We start from the raw sequence: 23,764 nt of genomic DNA, 5'->3' as shown, positions 1-23,764 counted from the left end.
GAAGAAGTTGTTTATCTTGTTAGCTGTGTCAGCGGGATGTAGTGGTGTTTCATTAGGTTTAGTTAGGACAATATTCTTGGTTTTTCTCAGTTTGTGGGTCCCTAGAATCTGAGAGAGTGTTTTCCAGGTCTTTTTTATATCTCCTCTAGTGTCTGTGAATCTACTGGAGTAGTATAGTTGTTTGGCTTTTTTTATCACTTTGGTGAGAGCTGATGAATAGTGTTTAAGAGTATCTTTGTGTATTAAGCCCTGTCTATATTGCTTTTCATATTGGTGTTTCTTGTCAATGGATTTCAGAATGGTGCTGGTTAGCCATGGGCAACCAAGCCGTTTGTTTGTGATCTGTTTTGTTTTTATAGGACAATGTTTGTTGTATAGTCTAAGTAATTTGTTAAGAAAAATGTCTGTCCAGTCATCAATACCATTGGCCTTGGAGAATACTGTAGGCCAATCAACAGTCTCTAGGTCAGCTGTGAACTTCCTTACTGAGGCCTCGTCATGGAGTCTAAATGAGACTTTGTTGTATTCAAGTGGTGGTTTACTAATGTTTGTCAGGAGGAAGGTAGGGTAGTGGTCTGTAGTACTATCTGTGATTATCCCTGATTTAAAGGGGGCTAGTATATTGGTCCATATGTGGTCTATTATGGTTGCACTTGTCTCAGTGAGCCTGGTTGGTTTAGTTATTGTTGGTATGAGAAGTGTGTTGTTCATATTGTTGATGAAATCAGTTACAGGCTGATCATCTAGTAAGCCAAGGTTGATGTTGAAGTCTCCAGCTAAGAGAAGGTGGTGCTTATTCATCTGTCTGTTTGTTATTAGTGACTTTAATTTCTCACTGAAATTTGGGATGTTTGTGTGAGGTATCCGGTAAATGGCACCGATTGTTATAGGCGTCTTAAGGTTTTTTACAGTAAAATTAGCAAAAATGTATTCCCCATATTCATCACTAAAGCAAGTGGTGCTAAGACAAGATAAGATGGAGTGCAGCATGCATGCAGGGAGTGTAGCATGCATGCAGGGAGGGTAGCAGGCATGCAGGGAGTGCAGCAGGCATGCTGAGAGTGTAGCAGGCATGCAGGGAGTGTAGCAGGCATGCAGGGAGTGTAGCAGGCATGCAGGGAGTGTAGCAGGCATGCAGGAAGTGTAGCAGGCATGCTGGGAATGTAGCAGACATGCAGGGAGTGTAGCAGACATGCAGGAAGTGTAACAGGCATGCTGGGAATGTAGCAGACGTGCAGGGAGTGTACCACCAGACATGCAGGAAGTGTAGCAGGCATGCTGGGAATATAGCAGACATGCAGGGAGTGTACCATGCATGCAGGGAGTGTAGCATGCATGCAGGGAGGGTAGCAGGCATGCAGGGAGTGCAGCAGACGTGCAAGGAGTGAAACAGACGTGCAGGAAGTGCAGGAGGCATGCTAGGAATGTAGCAGAAGTGCAGGGAGTGTAGCAGACGTGCAGGGAGTGTAGCAGGAGTGAGAGGAGTGTAGCAGACATGTAGGGTGTGTAGCAGATATGTAGGGAGTGTAGCAGACATGCAGGGAGTGTAGCAGTCATGCAAGGAGTGTAGCAGGCATGCAGGGAATATAGAAGGCATGGAGAAAGTGTAGCAGGCACGTAGGGAGTGTAGCAGACATGCAAGGAGTGTAGCAGGCATGCTGGAAGTGTAGCAGGCATGCAGGGAGTGTATCAGGCATGTTGGGAGTGAATCAGGCATGCAGGGAGTGTAGCAAGCATGCAGGAAGTGTAGCAGACATGCATGGAGTGTAGCACGAATGCAGGAAGTGTAGCAGGCATCCAAGAAGTGTAGCAGGGATGTAGGGAATGTATCAGGCAAGCTGAGAGTGTATCAGGCATGCTGGGAGTGTAGCAGGAATGCAAGATGTGTAGCAGGCATGCAGGAAGTGTAGCAGGCAAGAAGGAAGTTTAGCAGGCATGCAGGGAGTGTATCAGGCAAGCTGGGAGTGTAGCAGGCATGCAGAGAGTGTAGCAGACATGCAGGGAGTGTAGCATTAATGCAGAAAGTGAAGCAGACATGCAGGGAGTGTAGCAGGCATGCAGGGAGTGTAGCAGGCATGCAGGGAGTGTAGCAGACATGCAGGGAGTGTAGCAGACATGCAGGGAGTGTAGCAGACATGCAGGGAAAGTAGCAGACATGCAGGGAGTGTAGCAGGCATGCAGAGAGTGTAGCAGACATGCAGGGAGTGTAGCAGGAATGCAGAAAGTGAAGCAGACATGCAGGGAGTGTAGCAGGCATGCAGGGAGTGTAGCAGGCATACAGGGAGTGTAGCAGACATGCAGGGAGTGTAGCAGACATGCAGTGAGTGTAGCAGGTATGCAGGGAGTGTAGCAGACATGCAGGGTTTGTAGCAGACATGCAGGGAGTGTAGCAGACATGCAAGGAGTGTAGCAGGCATGCAGGGAGTGTAACAGGCATGCAGGGAGTGTAGGAGGCATGCAGGGAGTGTAGCAGACATGCAGGGAGTGTAGCAGACATGCAGGGAGTGTAACAGGCATGCAGTGAGTGTAGCAGGTATGCAGGGAGTGTAGCAGACATGCAGGGTTTGTAGCAGACATGCAGGGAGTGTAGCAGACATGCAAGGAGTGTAGCAGGCATGCAGGGAGTGTAACAGGCATGCAGGGAGTGTAGGAGGCATGCAGGGAGTGTAGCAGACATGCAGGGTTTGTAGCAGACATGCAGGGAGTGTAGCAGACATGCAAGGAGTGTAGCAGGCATGCAGGGAGTGTAACAGGCATGCAGGGAGTGTAGGAGGCATGCAGGGAGTGTAGCAGGCATGCAGGGAGTGTAGGAGGCATGCAGGGAGTGTAGGAGGCATGCAGGGAGTGTAGGAGGCATGCAGGGTGTGTAGCAGGCATGCAGGGAGTGTAGCAGGCATGCAGGGAGTGTAGCAGGCATGCAGGGAGTGTAGCAGGCATGCAGGGTGTGTAGCAGGCATGCAGGGAGTGTAGCAGGCATGCAGGGAGTGTAGCAGGCATGCATGGAGTGTAGCAGATATGCTAGAAGAGTACACCACATCAAGAGCAGATATGACAGTAACAGGTCACATCAGCTAAGGGAGTACTGGCACACGGGCTAGCAATCTCAACTACGTAATTACAACTTCTTAATCACACGTACGTACATATATGTACGCACTTACACGTACAAACATAATTACACACCTCAGTGTAAAATATTAAGATGAGTAGATAACAATATATTATTTGAATTACTTAAGGCACCTAAAATGGAGGAATATAGCAAATAATATTGTTGCAGTAATAACACCAGGAGGCAGCTCTGATGAAAACTCACACTCACACGAGCTTTTAAATCTCTGCACAAAATTCAATTTAAACCAGCAAATAGTAGAGCCTACTAGACTGGAGAATACACTAGACCTCATCTTCACTAACAATGATGATCTGATAAGAAATGTCACCATATCAAAAACAATATACTCAGATCACAACATAATTGAGGTTCAGACATGTATGCGTGGAGCCCCAGACCGACAAAATGAGACTAGTCACGAGGGAGCATTCACCAAATTCAACTTCAATAACAAAAACATAAAGTGGGACCAAGTAAACCAAGTCCTAACCGATATAAGCTGGGAAGATATACTAAGCAACACAGACCCAAACTTATGCCTAGAACAGATTAACTTGGTGGCACTCGATGTATGCGCAAGGCTTATTCCTCTAAGAAAAAGGAGGAGTAGATGTAAAATAGGAAGAGACAGGCGCTCCCTTTACAGGCGATGGAAAAGAATAACAGACCGGCTAAAAGAGGTCAATATATCTGAAATGCGTAGGGAGACACTGGTCAGAGAAATAGCAAGCATCGAACTTAAGCTAAAGGAATCTTATAGGAGTCAGGAATCGCTGGAAGAACTAAAAGCCATAAATGAAATCGAAAGAAACCCAAAGTATTTCTTCTCCTATGCCAAATCAAAGTCGAGAACAACGTCCAGTATTGGGCCCCTACTTAAACAAGATGGGTCCTACACAGATGACAGCAAGGAAATGAGTGAGCTACTCAAGTCCCAATATGACTCAGTTTTTAGCAAGCCGCTAACCAGACTGAGAGTCGAAGATCAAAATGAATTTTTTATGAGAGCCACAAAATTTGATTAACACAAGCCTATCCGATGTTATCCTGACGCCAAATGACTTCGAACAGGCGATAAATGACATGCCCATGCACTCTGCCCCAGGGCCAGACTCATGAAACTCCGTGCTCATCAAGAACTGCAAGAAGCCCCTATCACGAGCCTTTTCCATCCTATGGAGAGGGAGCATGGACACGAGGGTTGTCCCACAGTTGCTAAAAACAACAGACATAGCCCCACTCCACAAAGGGGGCAGTAAAGCAACAGCAAAGAACTACAGACCAATAGCACTAACATCCCACATCATAAAAATCTTTGGAAGGGTCCTAAGAAGCAAGATCACCACCCATCTAGAAACCCATCAGTTACACAACCCAGGGCAACATGGGTTTAGAACAGGTCGCTCCTGTCTGTCTCAACTATTGGATCACTACGACAAGGTCCTAAATGCACTAGAAGACAAAAAGAATGCAGATGTAATATATACAGACTTTGCAAAAGCCTTCGACAAGTGTGACCATGGCGTAATAGCGCACAAAATGCATGCTAAAGGAATAACAGGAAAAGTCAGTTGATGGATCTATAATTTCTTCACTAACAGAACACAAAGAGTAGTCGTCAACAGAGTAAAGTCCGAGGCAGCTACGGTGAAAAGCTATGTTCCACAAGGCACAGTACTCGCTCCCATCTTGTTCCTCATCCTCATATCTGACATAGACAAGGATGTCAGCCACAGCACCGTGTCTTCCTTTGCAGATGACACCAGAATATGCATGACAGTGTCTTCCATTGCAGACACTGCAAGGCTCCAGGCGGACATCAACCAAATCTTTCAGTGGGCTGCAGAAAACAATATGAAGTTCAACGATGAGAAATTTCAATTACTCAGATATGGTAAACACGAGGAAATTAAATCTTCATCAGAGTACAAAACAAATTCTGGCCACAAAATAGAGCGAAACACCAACGTCAAAGACTCTCACCCTAATCTTGCCACCCTCAACACCATTGTTAACGAGGAGCTGATCAAAATATCGACTTGGATGACAGCCAATAAACTTACGCTTAACACTGACAAAACCTACTATATTATGTTTGGTAGCAGAGCAGGAGATGCACAAATTAACATTAGGATCGACAACACTCTAATTACCAGACATAATGAGGGCAAATTCCTAGGCCTATACCTTGACAACAACCTTAATTTCAGCACCCATATCCAACACATAACCAAAAAAGTATCCAAAACGGTTGGGATCCTCTCCAAGATATGATACTACGTGCCGCAAAATGCCCTTCTCACACTATACCACTCACTTATTTATCCATACCTCACCTATGCTATTTGTGCTTGGGGATCAACTGCAGCAACACACCTAAAGCCAATAATAACCCAACAAAAAGCTGCAGTAAGAATAATCACTAAATCCCATCCCTGGCAACACCCCCCCCCACTCTTCATAGATCTAAACTTACTCCCTGTTCAGTACATCCACACTTACTACTGTGCAATCTACATCTACAGGACCTTAAACTCCAATATCAACCTTGACCTCAAACGCTTTCTTGATAGTTGTGACAGAACCCACAGGCATAACACCAGACACAAACATCTCTACGACATTCCCCGTGTCCGACTAAACCTTTACAAAAATTCAATGTATGTCAAAGGCCCTAAAATCTGGAACACCCTACCTGAGAACTCTAGAACTGCAGACACATTCATCACCTTCAAAACTACCATTAGAAAACATCTTATCTCCCTGATACACCCCATCAACTAACTACACGAATACCACCTGGTGGTTCACACTTACACTCACTCACCCATTTGACCATAAACAGAAATATTAATCTCAATCCTAAAATAATGAATCCTATGATACTCCAATACTGAAACTATGTACTGTGCCAAAACAAAAGCATTCACATTGGTAAACTCACAAACTAGTATTTAGTCACTTAGCAATAATACCAACTTACCTCATAATTTGTAATATTTTAAAATAAAGAATTAAACTAAGTCTGCCCGAAATGCCTAGCCATGCTAGGCGTTCTAGTGGTACACTCTGTAATCATTATTTAACTACATGTAAACCACACAACAACCAAATTCTGTAAATTCAACATTGTAATCTTTATAGAGAATAAACTTTGAATTGAATTGAATTGGGAGTGATCATGTCGGAGGATCTCACCTTCAAGGACCATAACATTGTATCAATCGCATCTGCTAGAAAAATGACAGGATGGATAATGAGAACCTTCAAAACTAGGGAGGCCAAGCCCATGATGACACTCTTCACGTCACTTGTTCTATCTAGGCTGGAATATTGCTGCACACTAACAGCACCTTTCAAGGCAGGTGAAATTGCTGACCTAGAAAATGTACAGAGAACCTTCACGGTGCGCATAACGGAGATAAAACACCTCAATTACTGGGAGCGCTTGAGGTTCCTAAACCTGTATTCCCTGGAACACAGGCAGGAGAGATACATGATTATATACACCTGGAAAATCCTAGAGGGACTAGTACCGAACTTGCACACAAAAATCACTCACTACGAAAGCAAAAGACTTGGCAGACGATGCAACATCCCCCCAATGAAAAGCAGGGATGCCACTAGCACGTTAAGAGACCATACAGTAAGTGTCATGGGCCCGAGACTGTTCAACTGCCTCCCAGCATACATAAGGGGGATTACCAACAGACCCCTGGCAGTCTTCAAGCTGGCACTGGACAAGCACCTAAAGTCGGTTTCTGATCAGCCAGGCTGTGGCTTGCACGTTGGTTTGCGTGCAGCCAGCAGCAACAGCCTGGTTGATCAGGCTCTGATCCACCAGGAGGCCTGGTCACAGACAGGGCCGCGGGGGCGTTGACCCCCGGAACTCTCTCCAGGTAAACTCCAGGTAAACATCCCAACTGTAGATGAATGGTTGAGAGAACCGACATGTTGATAAATACTTGGGAATTCTTCGCTTGCCTAACTCTTGGGCATGACCTACTTCCACATTGAACAAATGTGACACCACCTACGACTGCTGCACCTCTCATGCCTACGGTTTATAAGCTCCTTTTCCACACTTATGCCGTATTCTATTCAAGACTGATGGACTGACCACATTGACTCAAGGTTGAGGGACTGATTACCTCATTCTCCTCCTGTTCTTCAAGTTTCTTCTTTGTATGGACTGATGAAGCCACTGTGTGGTGAAACGTTTCCTCAATAAAGATACCCAAGTGTTGCACATGTGTCTAATGTATCAACATCCCTACTGTGTTCCATAACACACAGATGTTTGTTGCCTTGGAGGGGACATTTAAAATTGGTTAACAAATCTAGCGCAACTCTTTCCCATGGTTCGCTAGTAGTTGGATACACCTGGATTGGATTAGGACCATTGACATTTCCTTTATGCTGCATACAGACACTACATTTCTAAACATAATCGGAAATGTCAGTTGCCATACGTGGCCAAAAGTATTTCATTCTGGCTTGTTTCACAGAATGATCTATACCAGGGTGTGCAACACCTGGTGCATCATGAACTAGCTGTAGAGCTATTCATTAGTGACTGTGGAATTACTAATTGGTACACTCTTTTGCTTGGAGTACCCAACTCAGCTGTTCAATACAGTAATTCTTGACTCATGACAAAGTCACTAATGGGTGCTGGTGGCTTCACAGTCAGAATAAGGTCTTCCTGGAGCAGGAATCGAATCACACCAGACCACATGGGATCTGTTCTTTGGGCATTCTTTACATCCTCTGCAGTAAATGGAGGGTCTGCAGTTACTATACTAATATGTCGCAATAAAGCATCTGCGACTCCATTGGACTTGCCAGGTAAATGTTCAAAAGTAGGATTGAACTCTTGGATAGTCAAGGTCCATCTGGGTAGCCTTCCAGTAGGTTGTTTGTTCAAGAATAAAGGTATCAGTGATGCATGGTCTGTCAAGACATGAACAGGGTACTGGTAAATAATGCCTTGGAAGTGCTTGGCTAGGTGTGGGTTCCAAACTGGTGCCACGTACTCCAATATGGGCCTAACGTAGACAGCGTACAGAGTCCTGAACGATTCCTTATTAAGATGTCGGAATGCTGTTCTGAGGTTAGCTAGGCGCCCATAAAGCATTAAGTAAACCATACCCCCGGCCGGAATTGAACCCGCGGTCATAGAGTCTCAAAACTCCAGCCCGTCGCGTTAGCCACTTGGTGAGGTCAGCATTAAGTAGATTATATGGTTTATGGGTGGGAGATGTCACCTTACAGCAGTAATAGTTAATTTGCTTGTTTATAGTAAAGTGTGGAGTATGACTGAAGTGTATCCTTTGAGGACAAAAGACATGCAGGAGATCCAGCGTCAGGTATTACATTATGTCTGGGGTTTTGGGAGGGCATGGTTAAGTAAGGAGATGGTGATGTCCCATGTATGCAGTGGGGGTGTGGGTCTTTCAGCGTTGGGGCGAAGAGTGAAAGCCATGTATGTAAAACAGAGATTCGTCAGGGCTGGAGGGGAAAGAGGGGTTAGAGTAGGGAAGGCGATGGGTGATGTGCGTAAATGGTGGGGTGGCAAGGAGTTAATTGAGTGTGAAGATATGCTGAGGGTTTTGTTACTGGTTTGGGAGGTTGCACGACTTGAAGTGGAGCATTTGGTGTCGATGAGTAGGAGGCTGGAGATCCTACAAGGTGTATGGGGTTTCCCCTTGTATGACTGGGGGATGATATGAGAAGACTTCTGGAAGCTTAAGTTGATGCCGTGTATACAGATTCATGATGGAGATCTTAGCGTCGAAATCAGTATTGAGTTTAATGGGCTTGGTGAGGGAACCATACTGCATACAGTGTGGTGAAATCAAAACAGCATTTCATGCAGTTTATTTTTGTGAGGCATTGAGGGAGGTAAGGTCGTGGTTGGCGAGGGTTTTTCGTCTAATGGGTGGGGGTACTGTTTCGACTCTTCGGGCTTTAACATTTGATGTGAGAGGGGTCCCAAGGGAGGTGAAAAGGGAGATCATGTATGTGGTAGTGGATTTTCTGTATATTTCTTGGTGAATGAGGGATGTTGGGGACGGAATTCGGATTAAGGCAACAGTGGCGGGCATATACAGGACTGTTGGTAGGAATAAAATTGTTTACAGGGGACAGTGGGGAGTTTGTTTTCCGGAGACCTACCGTGACCTTACAGTCAGTCGTCTCCTTCATTTTAGCATAGGGATAACACTGTAGGGGACTGGTTTCCTTTCGTAGTCGGTTTTTCAAGGGTTAAGGTGGTATTGGTGTGAGTGTTCGAAGGTTTTTCGCGAAAGAGTGAATGGATGGGGTGGGGTGTATGCGATTATGGTAGGGTGATGACGTGCCTTCTTTTAGTGTGAAAGGCTTTTCTTTTGTTTTGGATTTTATAATTCATGGCCTGTTTATATAATTAGGAGGTTTATCACGACATGTTACATGCCGAAAAATATGTCCTGATATGGCTAATAATGTGCCAAATAATGGTGGAGTGTAGCAGGCATGCAGGGAGTGTAGCAGACATGCAGGGAGTGTAGCAGGCATGCAGGAAGTGTAGCAGACATGCAGGGAGTGTAGCAGGCATGCAGGGAGTGTAGCAGACATGCAGGGAGTGTAGCAGGCATGCAGGAAGTGTAGCAGGCATGCAGGGAGTGTAGCAGGCATGCAGGAAGTGTAGCAGACATGCAGGGAGTGTAGCAGGCATGCAGGAAGTGTAGCAGGCATGTAGGAGGCGAGAGGAAGGCGAGTTTATTATTTATTTATTAATTAATTTGAACATGACACATTGAAGTACAAAAAAATACAGTGGTTAAGTGTAACATGCCAAAGCCCCTTGTATGCAGAGCATTATGGGCAGGCTTAAAATTAACTTAAGATTAACTAAGCAATGATATATTCAGTGGTAAAAACATTATTGTAAACATATAACAATTAAGCACAAATGAGTATTACAAAGACAGGTCATATGGTCATTTACTGTGTTGCTGAGCATTCAGTATAATGGAGTATTCTGTTAGGTAATGTAATTAAAAATAACAAAGTTCGATTGGGTCACAGGTTAAACATTTATGAGATACAATTATTCAGTATTTATTAAGTTGTGATTTTTAAGTAGAGACTTGAATTTATAAACAGATAGTGTTTCTTTTATATTCACAGGTAATGAATTCCAGATTTTTGGGCCTTTTATGTGCACTGAGTTTTTGCATAGTGTGAGATGGACATGAGGAACATCAAAGAGTGATCTGTGCCTTGTGTTATGGTCATGTGTTCTGTTGAGGTTGGTAAGGAGACGTTTGAGGGGAGGGTTTATATCCGAGGTTAAGTGTTCTATGTATGTAGTGGGCACAATAATAAGTATGGATGTTTTGTATGGTGAGTACGTTTAGAGTTTTGAATATTGGTGGAGAGTGCTGCCTGTAGTGGGAATTTGTTATCATTCTGACTGCAGCCTTTTGTTGGGTAATTAATGGTCTGAGATGATTTATTGTTGTTGAGCCCCATGCACAAATTCCATAGGTGAGATAGGGGCAAATGAGTGAGTGATATAGGGCCAGGAGGGCTGACTGTGGAACATAGTACCGTATCTTCGATAGTATGCCTACGGTCTTGAAAATTTTCTTGGAAATTTGTTGTATATGTATATGTTGTATATGTGTCTATTATCAAGGTGGATTCCTAAGAATTTTCCCTCTGTGAGCTTTGTGATAGGTGATACGTTTATCATTATGTTAAGAGGGACATCTGTAGCTCTGTTACCAAACTGAATGAAGTAGGTTTTGTCAATGTTGAGAGTAAATTTGTTAGTCCTCATCCAGGTAGATATTTTCTGTAATTTGGTATTCACAGTATTGGCTAGCATGACTGGGCTCAGGTGAGAGAAAACGTATGTAGTGTCATCTGCAAATAGTGTGGGTTTAAGCAGTTGCAATGCATTTGGTAGGTCATCTATGTAAACGAGAAAGAGAAGAAGGCCAAGGACACTTCCCTGTGGAACACCAACTGTAATTGGCTGTGCAGAAGAGTTTGCTCCATTTGTGTACACATAATGGCTTCTGTTGCTAAGGTATGACTTTAGGTAGTTGAGGGAATGCCCTCTTATACCATAGTGCGACAATTTTATGTTGAGCAAGTCATGGTCAACTGTATCAAAAGCTTTATGTAAGTCAATGAAGATCTCCAGTGGGACTTCTTTTTTCTCTATTGCAGTGTATATTTGTTCTTTCATGTGTATAATAGCATCATTCGTGTTTTTATTAGGCCTGAACCCAAACTGACAGGGATTGAGTATGTTGTGGGAGATGAGGTAGGAATAGATTCGCTTAGGAATTAGTTTTTTGGAGATTTTAGAGAGAGGGTGTAAGTTGAATATTGGCCTATAGTTATTCAAGTCTGTTTGGTCTCCTCCTTTATGGATCAGGGTGACCCTCACTATTTTGAGAGCTGTAGGGAAGGTAGAGGATTCGATGGATTTGTTAAAGGGTGTTGCAATGATTGGTGACAGTACTTGTGAAGCATTTTTGTTTATAAAGGGTGGTTATTTATTTACTTATTATTATCACACTGGCCGATTCCCACCAAGGCAGGGTGGCCCGAAAAAGAAAAACTTTCACCATTATCCAACTTACACCCTCTCTCAAAAATCTTCGAAAAATTAATCCATAAACGAATCTACTCCTACCTTATCTCCCAAAACATACTCAACCCCTGCCAATTTGGATTCAGGCCTAATAAAAATACTAATGATGCTATCATACACATCCTAGAACATATATACACTGCAATAGAGAAAAAAGAAGTCCCACTGGGGATCTTCATTGACTTACGTAAAGCTTTTGATACAGTTGACCATGACTTGCTCCACGTAAAATTGTCACACTATGGTATAAGAGGGCACTCCCTCAACTACCTCAAGTCATACCTCAGCAACAGAAGCCAATATGTGTACGCAAATGGGGCAAACTCTTCTGCACAACCAATTACAGTTGGTGTCCCACAGGGAAGTGTCCTTGGCCCTCTTCTCTTTCTCCTATACATAAATGACCTACCAAATGCTTCTCAATTACTCAAACCCACACTATTTGCTGATGACACAACATACGTCTTCTCCCACCCGAGCCCAGTCACGCTAGCCAATACTGTAAATACCGAATTACAGAAAATATCTACCTGGATGAGTACTAACAAACTTACACTAAACATTGACAAAACCTACTTCATTCAGTTTGGTAACAGAGCTACAGATGTCCCTCTTAACATAATGATAAACGGATCACCTATCACAAAGCTAATAGAGGGAAAATTCTTAGGAATCCACCTTGATAATAGACTCAAATTTCATACACATATACAACAAATTTCTAAGAAAATTTCCAAGACTGTAGGCATACTATCGAAGATACGGTACTATGCTCCACAGTCAGCCCTCCTGGCCCTATATCACTCTCTTATTTACCCCTATCTCACCTATGGAATTTGTGCATGGGGCTCAACAACAAGTAACCATCTCAGACCACTAATTACCCAACAAAAGGCTGCAGTTAGAATGATAACAAATTCTCACTACAGGCAGCACACTCCACCAATATTCAATACACTCAACCTACTCACCATACAAAACATCCATACTTATTACTGCACCTATTACATACATAGAACACTCAACTCTGATATTAACCCTCCCCTCAAACATCTCCTTGCCAACCTCAACAGAACACATGACCATAACACAAGGCACAGATCACTCTTTGATACTCCTCGTGTCCATCTCACGCTATGCAAAAACTCAATGCACATAAAAGGCCCTAAAATCTGGAATTCATTACCTGTAAATATAAAAGAAACACTACCTGTTTATAAATTCAAGTCTCTTCTCAAAGATCACTTACTCACCCAAAACCAAATAAATACTGAATAACTGAACCTTATAAATTGTATATCTTAAATGTTTCTCACAATTATATCACATAAATGTTAAACCTAAAACCCAATCTAACTTTATTATTTTTTAAATACACTACCTAACAGAATACTCCATTCTACTGAATTTACAACAATGCATGCAACCATATGACCTGTCTTTGTAATACTCACTTGAGCTTTATAGTAATCAGTTTACATTAATGTTTTTCACTGATTTCATCATTGCTTAGTTAATCTTAAGTTAATTTTAAGCCAGCCCGTAATGCTATGCATAGTATAAGTGGCTTTGGCATGCTGCTCTTCTGTATTTTTTTGTACCTCTGTAAGTGTGCTCAAATTATAAATAAATAAATAAATAAATAAATCATTCACTCCATCACTGTCTTGCCAGAAGGGTGCTTTACACTACAGTTTTTAAACTGCAACATTAACACCCCTCCTTCAGAGTGCAGGCACTGTACTTCCCATCTCCAGGACTCAAGGGTGGTAAGGTATTTAAATCTCCTGTCTTGTTTTTTAGTGTGTTGATAATAAGGGAGACTTCAGTAGGGTTAGTCGGAGCTAGGAACAGTGTGTTTGGGTAGTTGCCAGTGAGGTAGTCATTGGATGGGGTATTTGAGCTTGGGATTTTATTGGCAAGGTTTTGTTCCTATGGTGGAGAAGAAATCATATGATGCTAATATCATCTCTACGGCTTATTTATGTATCACAATTCATCTAATATAACATAATAAACAATACTAATAACATAGAAACATGATATATACTCTACAATGAATAAAATATGTCATAACATATGTGAGGAGTAAGTATTGGTGGTGGTGGTGTTGGGTTTATAATAGCCACTGAGAGAAGCCATACATATTAGTGGTGGAGGAGGCTTGTGCCACCACCACTATCCACAGGAAATATATGTATGTAATTTACAAATAAGAAATATTTACATTTTAATTTATAAATAAGTCTTCTAGGCTCTAAGTAAGTAAGTAAGTAAGTTTAATCAGGTATACACAAATACAGTTTCGTACATAGATTATCACACATAGCAGCATATGTGTAAAGTACCTAGGATAACCAAAACAAGTCAGAGTGGCTTATTTCCATTGGGGGTCCTTTTATATTTACACTTATATTTACTTTTATACTTACACTTTTATATTTACACTTACCTTAGAGGAGATGTTAGTTTAATTAGTTTGATGGAGGAGATGCTGGCAGAGGTTTAGGGTGGTGGAAGATACATAGCAGACCGGCGTATGTTCATTGACCCGATACACATCCAACAACATTGGAGAGTTACTTTCGAGTCGTTTTTCTATCGCTTACTCACTTAACTTACTTGCTACACTGTTAATTCTACACTTTATCGCTGGCTGGCACTATAGCCTTTATCGATACCTGCTGCTTTAGTATCATATCGTATGCCAAGCCCAGGCTGCTTATTCTATCTAGACTGGAATATTGCTGCACACTAACAGCACCTTTAAGGCAGGTGAAATTGCTGAACTAGAAAATGTACAGAGAACCTTCATGGTACCCATAACTGAGATAAAACACCTCAATTATTGGGAATGCTTGAAGTACCTGAACCTGTATTCCTTGGAATGCAGGCAGGAGAGATACATGATTATATACACCAGGAAAATCCTAGAGGGACTAGTACCAAACTTGCACACGAAAATCACTCATTACAAAAGCAAAAGACTCGGCAGATGATGCAACATCCCCCCAATGAAAAGCAGGGGTGTCACTAGCACGTTAAGAGACAACACAGTAAGTGTCAGGGGCCCAAGACTGTTCAACTGCCTCCCAACATACATAAGGGGGATTACCAATAGACCCCTGGCTGTCTTCAAGCAGGCACTGGACAAGCACTTGAAGTCGGTACCTGACCAGCCGGGCTGTGGTTCGTACGTTGGCTTGCGTGCAGCCAGCAGTAACAGCCTGGTTGATCAGGCCCTGATCCACCATGAGGCCTGGTCACAGGCTGGGCCGTGGGGGCATTGACCCCCGGAGCTCTCTTCAGGTAAACTCCAGGTAATATCGTAGAATCACTGAATCATTGCAGAAGGCACATTCTCCCCTCTCTCTTCCTCCTCCACTTTGGTACTTTGCTACGAGTTTTTTCTTGAATTTTATTGTTTCTTTCCTTTTTTATCACAGGAATGGCACAAGAAACTTTCTTTAGGCCATGGTGGCTTATTTAGCAGTTACAAACACTAAAAACAATGGAATAATACAAAATATATCACATGTACATGTGGAATGATCCTCTCTGGCTTGTAAACAATGGCACACTGGCTTTACATGGGCTCAGGCCACGCGGACACGTTCAGGGCGAATGTCCTTAACTGAGTTTTTCATTGTTAGCCGACCCAATATTTTGTATCAAAAATGCATTGGTATCAGATTTCATCGCTATCTGATAGCATCATTAACCCTTTGAGGGTCGCCAGGCCCTCTCAGAGACTTGTTCTCAGGGTCGCCAAAATTTAAAAAAAAAAAAATTATTTTTTCTTATGAAAAGACAGAGAATAATTTCCTGATCATAATGACACCAAAAGTATGAAATTTGATGGAAAACTTATGGAATTATGCTCTCGCGAAGTTAGCGGTCTCAACGATGTTTACGCATTGGCAATTTTGCCCATTTTGAGCCCTATTTTTGGCCAATCCCAGTGTACTAGTGGACAAAAATCATAGCTATGTCGCTAGAACTCCGTTTTTTCTATCGAATGAGTACAAAAAACCACCAATTTACCGATTTCAACTATCCACTAAAGTGATCAGAATTTAGCAATTTTGCCAATTTCACACAAATTTCAAAAGATGCCAATTTCCAAATAGGGTCCAGAATAAACAAGAAAGACATTCCTGGCACTAAAGTAACATTTCCTCTGTTCATTAGTCACGTCCCCAGGTCCCTCTTACAATTCTTTTGCTTTCCACTTTGATTTTTTATTCTCACAAAAAAAATAGGATTTACTGTTATGCAGACTAATGCATTAGTGTAGAAATGGTATAAATAATATCAGCACACTTGTGAAAGAATATTAGACTCACCAATTGACGTGTATTGGATGCTTTGCATGATTTATTTACTTTTGAACTTTGGTAAAAATCGAACATTTCTGCTACTTTGAGCTCAATTTCAAGGTACTTTTCATTGTAAAACCAGTCAAAATCATCTCAATTTCTGTAATATGTCTTCCATTCTATAAAACGAGACCAGGAAAACTAGAATACAACAATAAATACCATACGAAAATACAGTGCAAAGTCACTGTTTTAAACCAAAAACACGGTCAAAGTTTTTTTTTCTCATTACGCACTGTGTGCTGCAGGATTTTTTTATACTGCGCACTCTGACCACATAGACCCCTTTTTTCCTATGTAGGTCTACCAGCTTTCTCTTGCTAGATCTGAGGGAGCTAGAATTTATGCGTACTAGTACGTCAAAAACCCTGGCTCGTAGGCCATACTAGTACGGCCAAAACCCCGAAAGGGTTAACTGAGAGTCCACTGTAATCTGAAATGTCCATATTAGCGAAACCCCATAAAGTGGAGCCCTACTGTATAAATGTTCCTTTTCAAAGTACAGAGGAACCTCTACTTGCGAGTTTAATCCGTTCCATGACCTTGCTCACAGCTGGATTTGTTCATTTGCAGAGTCAATTTTTCTCATTTAAATTAACTGAAATGCAATTAATCCATTCCAGTGGAATTCTGTACTTCAATAATTTTGCTAATATTAACTTTACAGCTTATTTATATATCTCACTTGATCTAATATGACATAATAAACAATATAAATAACATAGAAACATGATACATACTTTAAAATGAATAAAATATGTAATTCATGTAGTGGTGTGGGCAGTGTCGGCGGTGGACGACAGTTTGTCTGGAGACCGGACAAAATATTTCATGAATAATTTCGCTAATATTATCTATACGGCTTATTTATCTATCACAGTTCATCTAATATGACATAACAAACAATATAAATAACACAGAAACCTGATATATACTCTAGAATGAATAAAATATGCTATTATATATGCGGCGGCGGCCGCCGCTAAGGGGTGGCTAATTGCCGCTGCTAAGGGGTGGCTAATTGCCACTGCTAAGGGGTGGCTAATTGCTGAGAAGTGAACTCCATTATTTATGCTCAGATTTCCTTCATTTTTGGTGTATGTTAAGAAGTATCTTTCCATCATGCATTGCCCAAGTTTCAATAAGATAATCCAACAAACAAATGAGATACAATTCCCTAAATCAAGAGCAAGAGCCCCTCTCCAGCATCAAGGAACCTCCCTTGAGGTCTGCTCGCTTATGGAAATTTTGCTCACATATGGAAGCGAACAATCAACCCATCGACTGCTCATATTTGGAAAAACGCACACATGGATGGACTCACAAGTAGAGGTTCCACTGTGCCTTCAATGATATACTATACTGAGGAATGACCTCTGATCTGTGCATGTCAGGTGAAAAATGTTCAGTAAACCCTTCACATAATGGACCTCAATACAACGGACTTAAAATTACAGTAATAGTTAAAATACACTGGGTAAATTATATTTTTAACTGCTATATTTTCAATGTTTATGCAACATACCTGCAAACTGTGTGTGCAGTTCTATATTAAATGCAAATGCCAAGGTAAAGATCTTTTACAGATGAAGTGCCTGTTAGTTTAGGTAGTACAGTGGAACCCTGGCTTTTAAACTTAATCCATTCCAGAAGGTGGTTCAAAAACTGAAACATACAAAAACTGAATCACTTTTTCACATAAATAATGTAAATACAATTAATCCATTCCAGACATACAAAAATATTCACAAAAAAATAAATTTTTTAAAGAATAGAGTTTTACATACACAAAACAATAATAAAGTATAAATAAATATAAACATTACTACTTTGTAGGTAGTAGGTTGGTAGACAGCAACCACCCAGGGAAGTACTACCGTCCTGCCAGATGACTGTGAAACAAAAACCTGTAACTGTTTTGCATGATGGTAGGATTGCTGGTTTTTTTTTTTCTGTCTCATAAACACGCTAGATAACAGGGATATCTTGCTACTCCTACTTACACTTTGGTCACACTTCACAGACACACACATGCATATATATATATACATACATCTAAGTTTTTCTCCTTTTTCTAAATAGCTCTTGTTCTTTTTTATTTCTTCTATTGTCCATGGGGAAGTGGAAAAGAATCTTTCCTCCGTAAGCCATGCGTGTCGTATGAGGCGACTAAAATGCCGGGAGCAATGGGCTAGTAACCCCTTCTCCTGTATACATTTACTAAAAAAGAGAAGAAGAAAAACTTTATAAAACTGGGTTGTTTAAATGTGCGTGGATGTAGTGCGGATGACAAGAAACAGATGATTGCTGATGTTATGAATGAAAAGAAGTTGGATGTCCTGGCTCTAAGCGAAACAAAGCTGAAGGGGGTAGGAGAGTTTCAGTGGGGGGAAATAAATGGGATTAAATCTGGAGTATCTGAGAGAGTTAGAGCAAAGGAAGGGGTAGCAGTAATGTTAAATGATCAGTTATGGAAGGAGAAAAGAGAATATGAATGTGTAAATTCAAGAATTATGTGGATTAAAGTAAAGGTTGGATGCGAGAAGTGGGTCATAATAAGCGTGTATGCACCTGGAGAAGAGAGGAATGCAGAGGAGAGAGAGAGATTTTGGGAGATGTTAAGTGAATGTATAGGAGCCTTTGAACCAAGTGAGAGAGTAATTGTGGTAGGGGACCTGAATGCTAAAGTAGGAGAAACTTTTAGAGAGGGTGTGGTAGGTAAGTTTGGGGTGCCAGGTGTAAATGATAATGGGAGCCCTTTGATTGAACTTTGTATAGAAAGGGGTTTAGTTATAGGTAATACATATTTTAAGAAAAAGAGGATAAATAAGTATACACGATATGATGTAGGGCGAAATGACAGTAGTTTGTTGGATTATGTATTGGTAGATAAAAGACTGTTGAGTAGACTTCAGGATGTACATATTTATAGAGGGGCCACAGATATATCAGATCACTTTCTAGTTGTAGCTACACTGAGAGTAAAAGGTAGATGGGATACAAGGAGAATAGAAGCATCAGGGAAGAGAGAGGTGAAGGTTTATAAACTAAAAGAGGAGGCAGTTAGGGTAAGATATAAACAGCTACTGGAGGATAGATGGGCTAATGAGAGCATAGGCAATGGGGTCGAAGAGGAATGGGGTAGGTTTAAAAATGTAGTGTTAGAGTGTTCAGCAGAAGTTTGTGGTTACAGGAAAGTGGGTGCAGGAGGGAAGAGGAGCGATTGGTGGAATGATGATGTAAAGAGAGTAGTAAGGGAGAAAAAGTTAGCATATGAGAAGTTTTTACAAAGTAGAAGTGATGCAAGGAGGGAAGAGTATATGGAGAAAAAGAGAGAGGTTAAGAGAGTGGTGAAGCAATGTAAAAAGAGAGCAAATGAGAGAGTGGGTGAGATGTTATCAACAAATTTTGTTGAAAATAAGAAAAAGTTTTGGAGTGAGATTAACAAGTTAAGGAAGCCTAGAGAACAAATGGATTTGTCAGTTAAAAATAGGAGAGGAGAGTTATTAAATGGAGAGTTAGAGGTATTGGGAAGATGGAGGGAATATTTTGAGGAATTGTTAAATGTTGATGAAGATAGGGAAGCTGTGATTTCGTGTATAGGGCAAGGAGGAATAACATCTTGTAGGAGTGAGGAAGAGCCAGTTGTGAGTGTGGGGGAAGTTCGTGAGGCAGTAGGTAAAATGAAAGGGGGTAAGGCAGCCGGGATTGATGGGATAAAGATAGAAATGTTAAAAGCAGGTGGGGATATAGTTTTGGAGTGGTTGGTGCAATTATTTAATAAATGTATGGAAGAGGGTAAGGTACCTAGGGATTGGCAGAGAGCATGCATAGTTCCTTTGTATAAAGGCAAAGGGGATAAAAGAGAGTGCAAAAATTATAGGGGGATAAGTCTGTTGAGTGTACCTGGTAAAGTGTATGGTAGAGTTATAATTGAAAGAATTAAGAGTAAGACGGAGAATAGGATAGCAGATGAACAAGGAGGCTTTAGGAAAGGTAGGGGGTGTGTGGACCAGGTGTTTACAGTGAAACATATAAGTGAACAGTATTTAGATAAGGCTAAAGAGGTCTTTGTGGCATTTATGGATTTGGAAAAGGCGTATGACAGGGTGGATAGGGGGGCAATGTGGCAGATGTTGCAAGTATATGGTGTAGGAGGTAGGTTACTGAAAGCAGTGAAGAGTTTTTACGAGGATAGTGAGGCTCAAGTTAGAGTATGTAGGAAAGAGGGAAATTTTTTCCCAGTAAAAGTAGGCCTTAGACAAGGATGTGTGATGTCACCTTGGTTGTTTAATATATTTATAGATGGGGTTGTAAGAGAAGTAAATGCGAGGGTCTTGGCAAGAGGCGTGGAGTTAAAAGATAAAGAATCACACACAAAGTGGGAGTTGTCACAGCTGCTCTTTGCTGATGACACTGTGCTCTTGGGAGATTCTGAAGAGAAGCTGCAGAGATTGGTGGATGAATTTGGTAGGGTGTGCAAAAGAAGAAAATTAAAGGTGAATACAGGAAAGAGTAAGGTTATGAGGATAACAAAAAGATTAGGTGATGAAAGATTGAATATCAGATTGGAGGGAGAGAGTATGGAGGAGGTGAACGTATTCAGATATTTGGGAGTGGACGTGTCAGCGGATGGGTCTATGAAAGATGAGGTGAATCATAGAACTGATGAGGGAAAAAGAGTGAGTGGTGCACTTAGGAGTCTGTGGAGACAAAGAACTTTGTCCTTGGAGGCAAAGAGGGAAATGTATGAGAGTATAGTTTTACCAACGCTCTTATATGGGTGTGAAGCATGGGTGATGAATGTTGCAGTGAGGAGAAGGCTGGAGGCAGTGGAGATGTCATGTCTGAGGGCAATGTGTGGTGTGAATATAATGCAGAGAATTCGTAGTTTGGAAGTTAGGAGGAGGTGCGGGATTACCAAAACTGTTGTCCAGAGGGCTGAGGAAGGGTTGTTGAGGTGGTTCGGACATGTAGAGAGAATGGAGCGAAACAGAATGACTTCAAGAGTGTATCAGTCTGTAGTGGAAGGAAGGTGGGGTAGGGGTCGGCCTAGGAAGGGTTGGAGGGAGGGGGTAAAGGAGGTTTTGTGTGCGAGGGGCTTGGACTTCCAGCAGGCATGCGTGAGCGTGTTTGATAGGAGTGAATGGAGACAAATGGTTTTTAATACTTGACGTGCTGTTGGAGTGTGAGCAAAGTAACATTTATGAAGGGATTCAGGGAAACCGGCAGGCCGGACTTGAGTCCTGGAGATGGGAAGTACAGTGCCTGCACTCTGAAGGAGGGGTGTTAATGTTGCAGTTTAAAAACTGTAGTGTAAAGCACCCTTCTGGCAAGACAGTGATGGAGTGAATGATGGTGAAAGTTTTTCTTTTTCGGGCCACCCTGCCTTGGTGGGAATCGGCCAGTGTGATAATAAAAAAAAAAACATTACTTACCTTTATTGAAGACTCTTGTTGGCTTATGGAAGACAGGGAGGAGGGGAGAGAGAGTTGGGGTTATTGTTTGGAAGGGAAATCCCCCTCCATAAGGACTTCAGGTAACAAGTCCCTCTCTGGGGTCACTTCCCTTCTTTGTTTTTTAATGCCACTAGGACCAGCTTGAGAGTCACTGCACCCCTATCACACAAAATATCTGTCCAGAGAGGTCTGTTTCTGGCATCTCTATAAGATTTGTCTGAAATGGGACAAGATTCTGTCACAGAACATGTTGCAGATATGGCTTGTTTCAGCTTGGTCAAGTTGATATTTCTCAGCAAAAGCTTGCACCCTACTCCACACTGCACATATCTCCTTAATCTCTGAAGAAGGCACCTCCTTCCCTCTCTCTTCCTCCTCCTCTGAAGCAAATTTCTCAGCTGCAGTCTGTTGCTGTTCGAGTTGAAGGTCTTGCAGCTCTTTAGCGGTTAGCTCTTCCCTGTGGTCCTCCACAAACTCTTCCACATCCTCATCACTCACGTCCAACCCCATGGACATCCCAAATGACACAATACATTCCACAACAGGCAGAGGATCAACAGGGTCGGCCTCAACCCCTTCAAAATCCTTCTCGAGGACACAGTCTGACCACAATTTTTACTAAGAAGAGTTCAGAGTCCTGGAAGTCACTTCCTGCCTATAAGGCTTATGCAGTGGAGGATATTGAGGCGATCCCTCCAGAACTCTCTTAGGGTCGATTCAGTGTCTGAGGTCACTTCAAAGCACCTTTGAAACATTGCTTTGGTGTAGAGTTTTTTGATTAGAAATGACCTGCTGGTACATGGGCTGGATGAGAGGAGTAGTGTCAGGGGGCAAGAACTTCACTGTTATAAAATTCAAGTCCCTGGATGGATGAGCAGGAGCATTGTCCATTACCAGGAGGCACTTGAGTGGCAATTTCTTGTCTGGAATGTATATTTTCACACTCAGGCCAAAACACATCATGGACCCACTCTTTGAAAATTTGCCTTGTGACCCATGCCTTATTATTAATTTTCCAAATCACACACAATTTATTCTCGAAGACATTGTTTTTCTTGAACGCTCTGGGATTTTCAGAGTGATACACCAGTAAAGGCTTCACTTTGAAATCCCCACAAGCATTAGCACAGAACAAGAGTTAGCCTGTGTCATAGGCTTGTGTTCTGGCAGTGCCTTTTCCTCTTGCATGATGTCAGTTCTCTTTGGCATTTTCTTCCAAAAGAGGCCTGTTTTTTCACAATTAACCCCTTGACTGTCACAACCCCAAATCCTGGGGTGTCTCCAGGTGTCGCAAAATTTCTGAAAAAAAAAAATGTTTTTCTTATGAAATGGTAGAGAATCTTTTCCCGATTGTAATGACACCAAAAGAGCGAAATTTGATGGAAAACTGACGAAATTACGCTCTCACGAAGTTAGCGACCTCGGCAATATTTACGAATCAGCGATTTTGCCCACTTTGAGCCCTATTTTCGGCAAATTCCATTGTTCCAGTCGACCAAACTCATAGCTTTTTCTTTAGAACTCATTTCTTCTATTGATTGAGTACAAGAAATTGCCCATTTACCAATTTCAACTACCCAATAAGATGGTCAAAAATTTGCAATTTGGCCAATTTCACAAACATTAAAAAATATGACAATTTCAAAATAGGGTCCAGAATGAACAATGCAGACATTCCTGGCTCTAAAATAACATTTTCTTTGTTCATCAGTCACCTCTCCAGGCCCCTCTGATATTACTCTTGCTTTCTATTTTGAATTTTTATTCAAACAAAAAAATAGAAGATTTACTGTTATGCAGACTACTGCAATATTGTAATAATTGTATAAATAATGTTAACCCATTCATGACTGCTTATTAGAATGGCTACTTGGACATTTATTGGAAAATTACATTATTTGTTTACTTTTGAACATCGGCAAAAATCAAACATATCCCCTACTTTGAGCTCCATTTCAAGGTTATTTTCCTAGTAAAGCCAATCAAAATCACCTCTATTTCTATAATATGCTTTCCATTGTATCAAATGAGACCAAGGAAACGAGAATACAACCATAAATACTATATGAAAATAGACCACAAAGTCGGCATTTTAATTAAAAAAAAAACGGTCTGAGTTTTTTTTCTCATTATGCACTGCTTGCTGCAGGATTTTTTT

At 41.6% G+C, this 23,764-nt stretch overlaps 1 long non-coding RNA gene across 1 annotated transcript in view; it reads right to left on the bottom strand.

Moving 5' to 3' along the window:
* LOC138851214 (uncharacterized) overlaps positions 1–23,764 on the bottom strand; it is a 92,214-nt gene that overhangs the window by 51,241 nt on the left and 17,209 nt on the right. Inside the window, exon 2 of the long non-coding RNA XR_011391067.1 lies at positions 17,673–17,812. This is a non-coding gene — a long non-coding RNA (uncharacterized lncRNA). The remainder of the gene's footprint in view (positions 1–17,672; positions 17,813–23,764) is intronic.

Source organism: Cherax quadricarinatus, unplaced genomic scaffold (genome assembly GCF_038502225.1).
Source record: "Cherax quadricarinatus isolate ZL_2023a unplaced genomic scaffold, ASM3850222v1 Contig128, whole genome shotgun sequence".
NCBI lineage: Eukaryota > Metazoa > Arthropoda > Malacostraca > Decapoda > Parastacidae > Cherax > Cherax quadricarinatus.
This window is presented reverse-complemented; position numbering and strand designations above follow the sequence as displayed.